The sequence below is a fragment of the Vulpes lagopus genome, chromosome 3 (assembly GCF_018345385.1).
Source record: "Vulpes lagopus strain Blue_001 chromosome 3, ASM1834538v1, whole genome shotgun sequence".
Classification (NCBI taxonomy): domain Eukaryota; kingdom Metazoa; phylum Chordata; class Mammalia; order Carnivora; family Canidae; genus Vulpes; species Vulpes lagopus.
The window spans coordinates 2,453,009-2,462,641 of record NC_054826.1 but is presented as its reverse complement, the minus strand read 5'-3'; the positions used below and the strand labels follow the sequence as shown (position 1 = coordinate 2,462,641).

The 9,633-nt window shown below is 36.3% G+C and overlaps 1 non-coding gene across 1 annotated transcript; it reads left to right on the top strand.

Moving 5' to 3' along the window:
• Positions 1-5,362: 5,362 nt before the first annotated feature.
• Positions 5,363-5,516, top strand: LOC121488528. Its single transcript, XR_005987143.1, has one exon. It is a non-coding gene; the product is annotated as a small nucleolar RNA SNORA62/SNORA6 family (small nucleolar RNA).
• Positions 5,517-9,633: the final 4,117 nt, after the last annotated feature.

Sequence of the window (9,633 nt, the reverse complement as noted above, 5' to 3'; positions counted from 1 at the left end):
CTACCATTTCTCTAATTAAAGTCTATAGATGTCAGAACCACGCTTTGGGAAAATAAAGCTGGTACAATGGCGATAATACCCATCTTCTCTGTCTTACGCCTTTGACTAGAGCTGGTCTAGGTTGAAGCACGAGGTTTGATTTTGTTGCCTGGGACTATCCTTCTAACATTAATTTTCATTCCCTGTGTCACCTAAGCTCCTTTGCACGACCTACACCGTGATGGCAAGTGAGCATCTACATTTAATTTTTTCGTAGTCTTAATGTCAAGTTACTAAACATAAACTGTAGAAGTAAATAATTGGCTGGAAATTTCAGTGTAAAGTACCGAATATAGAAATCAAACTTCGACATGTAAAATTTCCAGAGTTGGAGGTTTTGAAAGTGAGAACATGTCCTAGGTTGAAGTTCTCTGATACCATGTAGTCGTCTTCGTCTACCTACAAGAGCGATCTTAGTCTACCCTTCAGGAAGTATATTCTTACTCTCCGTACAACAAAACATCACCGAAGCCCCAGAAACCCTTTCAAGTGTTTGACATCAATGGAAATATGCCTTACTTGCTTATGTTTCTAGTCACATAATTCTGTTTACAATAGAAATATTCCAACGAAACGCACCCGAATGAAGCAAAACTGCTTCTTTCATGTGGCATTTGATCACATAAACTATCTCAGAAAAATGCCAACACACTCTCATCCCATACTTCCTGTCGAACACATTCACAAAGATTCTCCAGGTTTGTGGGAAAGAGTCATTTCTCAAAAATGGAAGTAGGGTTCTTAACGCTACCATTTTCCCAGTAGTAACTGAAAGAGAAATGCTTGACACCTCATCCCCTGATTCTGCTAAAGACCAAGCAATGTCAGATTGATGCTGTGGAGCACTGGCTGGGAAAGTGAAGCATGGCTCTGTGTACTTTAAGGGTGAACTTTAAATAACAGGAAATGTTGGCAAGCTGCTGTATAGTGGCTCTGTTTCGGGGAAATGGATGCACCATCTGCAAAGCTAAACCGAAATGACAAGCCTTTGAGGCAGAGAGTAAATGTTCAATCCATTTGGCAGATAAATCAGGTCATGGATTGGTTTATTTAGCTCCCGTTTCGCATAAACAATATACGAGCAGGAGCGATGAACCATTGCTAAATTCAACAGAATATTCCATTTGGGGCTTTATCTCTCTATGCCCAAGCGTCAAACGGCCTACGTGCTCCCCCTCCACCTCTTTGTTGTGCTCGTCTCTGCCAGGGCTGCCCCTGGATTTTGGTGGTTTAGACAGCAGGGTTTTATTGGACAACACATACCCTGTAGTCAGACAATAACCGAATCATCATCATTCCAAAACTTACCTGGCCATGTTTCTGTAATAGAAGGACACAGAAGGAGAAGAAAAATATATGCAAAGAATGCTTTCCGCATTTTCCAAGGTAAAAGAGGGGACGTATATCTAATCGTGGGAGAACTGTGCTCTCCGAGCATTCCAGGGCTGTGCACGCCAAGCAGACTCAGGGCCTGGACGCCCCAGGGGGCTCATCACCTACAGGCAGCAGCCAGGCACCTCTTCCCCTTTCATCCCCAAGCACAATTTCACATCGTGTGCGTTAGTGAGAGGAGACGCTCGGTTCCAGTTCTGCTTGACTTCTGCTTCCTATTTTATCGAATTCCGTGTTAGTCTGGAGAGCGGAGGCCTAGTTTCTTGTCCAATTCTGATGAAAGAATATGAACTACATTTTACCTTCATTCTCTGTGAGGGTCAAAGTTCAAATATGATAGACCATCCAGGTCCAAGTCCCTTTTTTTCAGTTTCCTGTGAACCAAAGCCACACATTCAGCTTAACAACCTCATTAAAAGTGTTCTTTTTTGTCTTTCTACTATCAGAGTATTTCATACTTGTTGGATTATAAGAAAGTAATATCTTAATAGAGGCAGAAAGACGTTGTTGACTCCCATTGTGGAAATCCTGACAACAATAACAACAACAACAAAAAGTGTGTTGTTCAGTTTCTCTTTTATTTTAGCAAGATATTTTAAGAGAATTTACTTTTTTTTTTTCTGTAACTGCCTACTTAGATTTTTGGTATTTTTTTTTCCGATATGGGATGATATCAGGTCATAATAAGATCTGTAAAATTCTAAACTTATTGCTTATGTGTTTTGCCTAATTTGAGTATCAAAATATTTACTGTGATAAGTTTTTTTTAATCTTATTCTATTTAAATTAAATTAACATATAGTGCATCATTAGTTTCAGAGATAGAGTTCAGTAATTCATCAGTTGCATATAATACCCAGTGCTCATTCCATCACGTGCCCTCCTTAACGCCCATCACTCAGTTATCCCACCCCCCACCTGTCTCCCCTCCAGCAGCCTTCAGTTCATTTCCTATAGTTAAGAATCTCTCCTGATTTCATCTTACTTTGTTTTTCCCTCCTTTCCCCTATGATCTTCTGTTTTGTATTATATAACGATTTGCATTATATGTTTTGAATTATATACATTCTGTTTATTATACTTTGTATTATATCTCTCTATATAATACTTTGAGGACATTATAACCTGATTCACTATGAAATCAATACAATGATTTGTTGAATGCCACATAGCACTATGAGGCCTATATAGGAGAAAAATGTATGTATCTAGCTACTCTTTAATTTTAATCTAGTGAAAAATGTTGATCTGAATACAATTAATATAATTGATTCTACATTGGTACAAGTTACATTTATTATCTATTTCCATTATCCTTTTATGGTATGTCCTAACTGATTGTTGTGGATCCTTAGTTGCTTCTCACAGATTCCCCTTCAGGACCAAAGGCCTTATTATTTAGAACTGGGAATATTGCTGCAGGCTGTCTTCAGGAACCTTCTCCAGGGTGTTCCCTCTGCCGAAGAAGGCTGTCATGCCCAAGTTAATGCATCCCTCCAGGGAGCAGCTGCCCAATGTGAGGCCATAAGGCCTTGCCCCTTCTTCCAATTGCCAGAGAACTCCAAAGAGTAATTCTAGCTTCAGAGCTCACTATATGATCTAGAACTTTAAGGTGATGTCATTGAAGCTCTGATTCTCCTCCTGCCATACCCTGCTTTCTTCCTTCCCTCAAGAACGGTTGATGCTGAGAATACTATCATCCCGTACTCCAATCGATGTGTTCAAGAACCTGACCTGCAACAGACTGTACCAGGATGGATTCAATAAAGATGTTACAATGTGATGTTAGAATTGGATTGCTCAGCATTACCATTACCCAGTTGGCCATGAGGACTTCACCCCCAGCAGTATGTAGCCATGAACGTCTCTGGCAAAGTATAATTCTTCAACTTTCTTTCATGGTGAATGGGGATTGTATGCCTGTAGAATGAAATACACTAGTGGACATAAGAAAAACACAGTTGAAAAAGTAATGATTATAACATAATGGAACTGGGTGGTTCTTGTTCAGAGTAATTAATTATGACTTAATAAAAACATGTGCAAAGGTCAGAGGGCCACCTTTTCAGAATGTGAAGAAGCTCTCACCTCTGAAGGTGGAAGATAAAGAAAACTAAGGACATAACATAGAGTTTAATCATAAGAGCTCCAAATAAGGATATATTCTCAAATAAGGCAAGTGTATTATGTTGAGTTCAGAACTGTCACAGAAAAAAAATGAGACCCCAATAAAGAGGATGGTGACATCTGGTTTGATACGTTTGAACATCGTGTATCTCCCAAATGCATCCTACTGAAGGATGATGAGTGCCCTGTTCCCTGAAGGTGATGCACATACCCTTGCTTTGCAATAAAACAAGAGTCTCCTCAGTATTTGTGCCCACATTTTGGGGTAGTCATAACATACCAGGGCTAGAGAAGCTCTAGACCTTTCTAGGAGAAAAAAGGGGGACTACGTGCAGAACAATTTACAAGACCTCAGCAGTATATGCCAACAGGAGACTGGTGAGTGTGTATAGGACTGAACCCTAAGGGTGCTAGGTCAAGAAGGAAAAATGAAGTTGGACAAGGAATTATTTATCAAATTAGAAATACTCTAAGAGAATAGGATCTGAAGCCCTGGCAATAACAATATAAGAAAAGGTCAAAGATTTATAGAATTGAATATGATGGAGTTTTTATTCTGTAGAAGGCCAGAAAGCTCACTTGGTGACTATAGTGCCTGGAATGGGACATAGGATATCATTGACTGAAGCAATCAGCATGCACTAGAGGTAGGAACTTCAACACTACTGGAAAACTCATAGGTGGTTGTGGTCTACAGGCAGGTCTAATGGTGCAGATACTGTGTAGAAACGAGCACCCCAATAGCAAGGCTGTTGAAAAGATGATCAGAAGTCTGAGGACAGTGGCACTAGTAAAAAGTTATGACCCTTTGCCCAACTTCCGGACCTGGACCAATTTTTAAACCTAAAACCCATTTTGTGAGGGAGTGTCATCGTTCCAAGGCAGAGAATGCTGCGACATCAGAGTAGGGATATATATATGTATATAATATATGTGTCATATATGTGTCATATATGTATATAGCCCCAGTCTTTCCCCAAAGGGAAAAGAGTGAGGGTATATGAAAGACAAGAAATAAAGTCCTGATACTAGTCCACTCAGCACAGTCTACAGAGACCATGGATACACCAGTGATCATATCTCTGATGGCTAGTGAATTGCTGGGATGGACTTATTAGGGCATTGGCAGCATTCCCGTGCTGGTTTGGGGCCTATAGGGCAAGAGTTTCTCAGTAGAAAACACTAAGTTAAAGCTTCTGAAACTCTTCCCTACACTCTGAGAAAAATGGTAATAAATGACCCTGGCACCTTCCACACTGTAATCAGATATTAGCATCACCCAGCATCAGTTATCTATCTCCCCACTGAAGAAGTTTGCACAAACTATTACAACTGCCTGAAAGTCTCCTTTCTTCTATTTCATTTCACAAAGTACTACTAATGTTTCAGACTTAGTCCAATCCTCACGCCCTTCCAAAGCTATATCACACTGTTTTAATTAGGCCAAGTCCCCCTTTCCACACTGTCATAGTATCACATAGCTTTTCTCTGTGGGACTTGTCTTTCACACACATGTTTATTTGACTGATGTGCACTCTTATATACTAGAATTGTAACTTTATCTCAGAATCTAGGATGGATTCAATAAATCCTTATGACAACTGACTGAATTGTATCTAGTCTTCCTATGATTCTAACACAGGGAATTCTACATGGTTGTGTAACTGGATATATCTTATAGAAAAAGATGCTTACTCTATGTCACAAACTTATAGATTTCATGGTACTTTCTTAGGAGAAAAAATATATATTACAAAATCCATCTTTGAAACAGGAAAAAGAAACAGACTTAAAACCATCCCAGGCTGCACACTGTTAAAGCCTGGCGTTGAGGCTGCCGACTGACCGAGGAACTCACAAGCGTAGGTGAAGTGCTGCATGAGGGGCAAGTCTTGCACTAAAACCACAAGGGTCTCTAGCCCAATGAGTGGAGTTTGATAATAATTCTTGCTACAAGTAAAACAAACAAAAAACAAACAACAAAAAGCATCCTGGCATCTTTGGGTGGCTCAGCAGGTTTGGCACCTGCCTTCAGCTCAAGGCATGATCCTGGAGACACGGGATCAAGTCCCACATCGGTCTCCCTGCATGGAGCCTGCTTCTCCCTCTGCCTGTGTCTCTCTGCCTGTCTCTCTGTCTGTGCCTCTCATGAATAAATGGATAAAATCTTTAAAAAAAAAAAAAAAACTCCTAGAAACTAAGAGTAACTTCTGGGAAAACATAAGTAGAAGTAAAAAAAAAATAAATATATAAAATCTTATTAAAAAATAAACATATAGGAATGAATAAATGGAAAAATAATATAATATGCTTAATATTCTAGTAGAAACTCATGTGTGTTTCTAACGAGTACAAAAAGAATAATATATAACTTCTACTTTAGGAAGATGTGTTGGTCTAGGGAGGATTTTGAGGAGGAAACAACATCCCTACTGATTTATACATATGGAATAGAGAACCAAGGAAATTGTTTATTTAGTGCAAGTCGCAGTTTGAATTGTTTTCTAAACATAATCTTATTTATTATACACAACAACTCTGTAAATTGAATCTCGTACTCCTATTTTATAGAGATGGTGGGGAAGGAATTAATATTTATTACTGTGCAACAGGTATCGTGCCAGCTTTATATATGCTCTTGCTTCACAGTCAGAATAATGCAGAAATAACGCAGGTTTTATTATTATCGTTTTACATATGAAAGAGCTTTAAGTTAAAGAGAATATTTAATTCGCTGAAGGTCACAGACCCAAAATAAAAGTCAAGACAGAATTTGAACCTAAGCTGGTTTATTCCCGCTCCATGATGTGGAGAGGGTCCCTCTAGGGTCAGAAAAAAATGTGAATTTAAGGAGCTATAAACAAATTTAGCAGAACACTAGACCTTTATTGAATATATTATTTTACCTGCTGTACACAAGATTCCATGCATAGAGAAGCTGTTTTCTAAAGGGGTCTATGGCAGTCAACTGTGCCTTGGTGTCTGGGGAAAATATTCATTATCATGGAAAAGTGACACAAAAAATTACGTGAAGTCTTTTTTTTTTTTTTCACATCCAAGTTGAGTTTATTCCAAGAATACAAGACTGGCTTCAGTTTAACAATCAACCAGTGTAATTCATCCCAGGAACAGAATAAAGGAGAAAATTATATGACCATTTATATAAAATGTTATTCAATATTCAGTTTGAATATTTATTAAACATATTTTTATTTTTTAAAAGAGCAGAGAGTGAACAATACATATTAATTTCTACTCAGCTAATTACCTGGCTTAATTTAAATCTTACAGTTAGGCAAAATAACCCAGGTAGAGAGAGGCTTACAGTAATTATATGTGAAGTCTTTCTTTTTTAAATTTTTTGTGAAGTCTTTCTATATTTCACTTTGTATAAGTGTTTTCAATTATGTACAAGTTATAGATAGGAAGGAAAACAGATGTAAGAAAGATGATAAATAGATTTAAATAAACTATCCATATATTTTCAAAAAGTGTATAATTATTTCAATGTCTTTACTTTAAAATTACAATGCATAAGATCTCTATTGAAGAGAGATGCATAATAACCTACTCGGTATATTGTGCTATTTTTAAAGGAGATTTTTAATTTTAAACGTTCATTAATATTACATGAGTGTATCTTATCATAGTCACACCCAAGCAGTTAAAATGTAGGGTGAATGAAATAACATAATATTTAAGAACCCAGGATCTTAGAACCTATAATGATTTATTTATGAGCCATCTGGTTATACAAATATGATATTATGGTCAAATGTGCTCTATATGCATGGAAGAAAGAATTATTCAGAAAGAAATAATTAGGTTCTTATGAGTGAAATCCCAAGGCAAGCTGTAGGATTTAGGTAACAGACCTTTCTTGCAAATGAAAAAAAGTTGTATAAATATATATTATAATGTATATAATATTATTATGTATACATATGTACACACCAATTATATCGCTTCACCATAGTGAGAGAAACTTTTAGAAATACAATATTTTATCTAGGGAATTATAAATGCAAACAGATACAGTGAGTATGACTCATTCTGAGTTCTTAAGGGATGGCAGGGGAACCCAAGGGAGTATGGCCTTCCATTTGTGTTATTACCATCATTAATCAATTTTTACCTCCCCATCTGTCACATGTCTTTAGTGGACATGCACAAATACATATGTAGGACTATACATAAGATGGGGTGGGAGATGGTGTGAAACCACTTCCATTTCTTTTTGATGAATTCCTAACTTGAGTAGTGTTCATATATGGGTGAAATTAATTAACTTCCAAAACAAGTAGAAGGAATATAAATTATAACAAGCCAAAATTCCTTTTTTATAATTAAAAAATATGAATCTCTTGAGTATGGCCAAAAATCAAGTGAAAAGTATTCTCCAATCTGTAATCAATGTTGCAAGCCAAAGCAACTAAAATTAAAAACAAAATTTGGAACAACTTCAGGACATCATGGACATAAATCTGATAATAAGTTGGAAATGCACGAGATCATAACATATAGTACATAAGTTGTACACTGTACAATTCCATTATGCCATTTACATTTATGATGATTTTTATGGTGCTTCTCACCATTGTCAAGTTGTAGAACATGGCAGCCTTATCCATCTATACATTATGGGCTTCTGTGATACCTATAAGAGTGAAAATAAGAACAAAGGTCCATGGAAGTGTCAGATATTTGAGCTCTATACAACAGCAATTACAAATGCTATTTATCCTTGTTTTTATATTAATAACCTACTTCTTTTTTATGATGAAAATGAATCATTTTATCATCAGTTGAATAATGTAAACTTGGATCATCTATACTACTAAATGAATATATGCAGAAAATAGATACTGATTCTCATCTAAGGGGAAAAATTATTTTATTTATCCAAAAATTTTTTAGGAGGGGCAGTTGGACAGGAGCACTCAAATATTTGCAAGTATTTATTATTTTCTCCAGATATCCATCTGATTCAAGTAATTTATTTCAGTGTGCATATATAAGGCTTATATCTAACAATAATCCATAAAGGATATAGTGTAGAATTTATCAATAATATTCTATTCTTGTGTATTTATTTCCTGTAGAGTATAACAAAACCATCAACATCCCTGATTCCACCAAGTCTTTCATTTCTTTTTGTCCTGGCATAAAGATGTCATAAGACCACTTCACTCCAGGCCACACCCCTTCAAAATTTAAAACTATCTGTGAAAGATAGGTCTTTGATTCCTATTCAGATCTACCCAACACTAGTGAGATGATAAACCTCCTTATTAAATCATGGGATAGATTCCGTATATCCTTCCCAAGAACCTGAGATAAAGAGCTGTCAGGCATCAAATAGAGTGCAAGCTATTAAGGTCCTAGACGTAAGTTTATTTCAATAGCTACTTCTCTTGTTTGCTTATTATAAATACTTTGATACTAAATGTCAATTGAATACAGGGTATTATAATTTTCTTACATGGTCTTGATAATCATGTTTTCTTATTTAGAAGACTTCGTATATTATATAAATATGCAACGTTTAAACTTCTAAAAAACATAGATCAGAGAGAGTTTGTAATATATCTAGCTATCTAAATTGAAGGGATAAATGGGCAATTCAGCAATAATATTTGGACATTTCAACACCTTGTTTTCAATAATGGATAGAGCAGCTGAGCAGAAGATTAACAAGGAAATAGAAGAGGTGAATAACACGGTAATCTGTTTAGACCTAACAGACATCTGTAGAACGCTCCATCCAACAGCGTTCTTCCCAAGTGCAAGCAAAACATACTAAAGGATAGACCATAGTTTCAACCATAATATAAGGTTAAATAGATTTTAAAAGATTGAAATCATATAAAGTATGTTCTTGTACCACAATGGTAATTAGAAACTCACAAATTGTTGAAGTCACAAATATGTTGAAATTAACACATTCACTCTTAAATAACTAATGGGCCAAAAATAATTCATAAGGCAAATTAGAAAACACTTGAGATGAATACAACACACCAAAATCAAATTCTGATAAAGCAGTGCTTAAAGGGAAATTTATATCTACGGAGG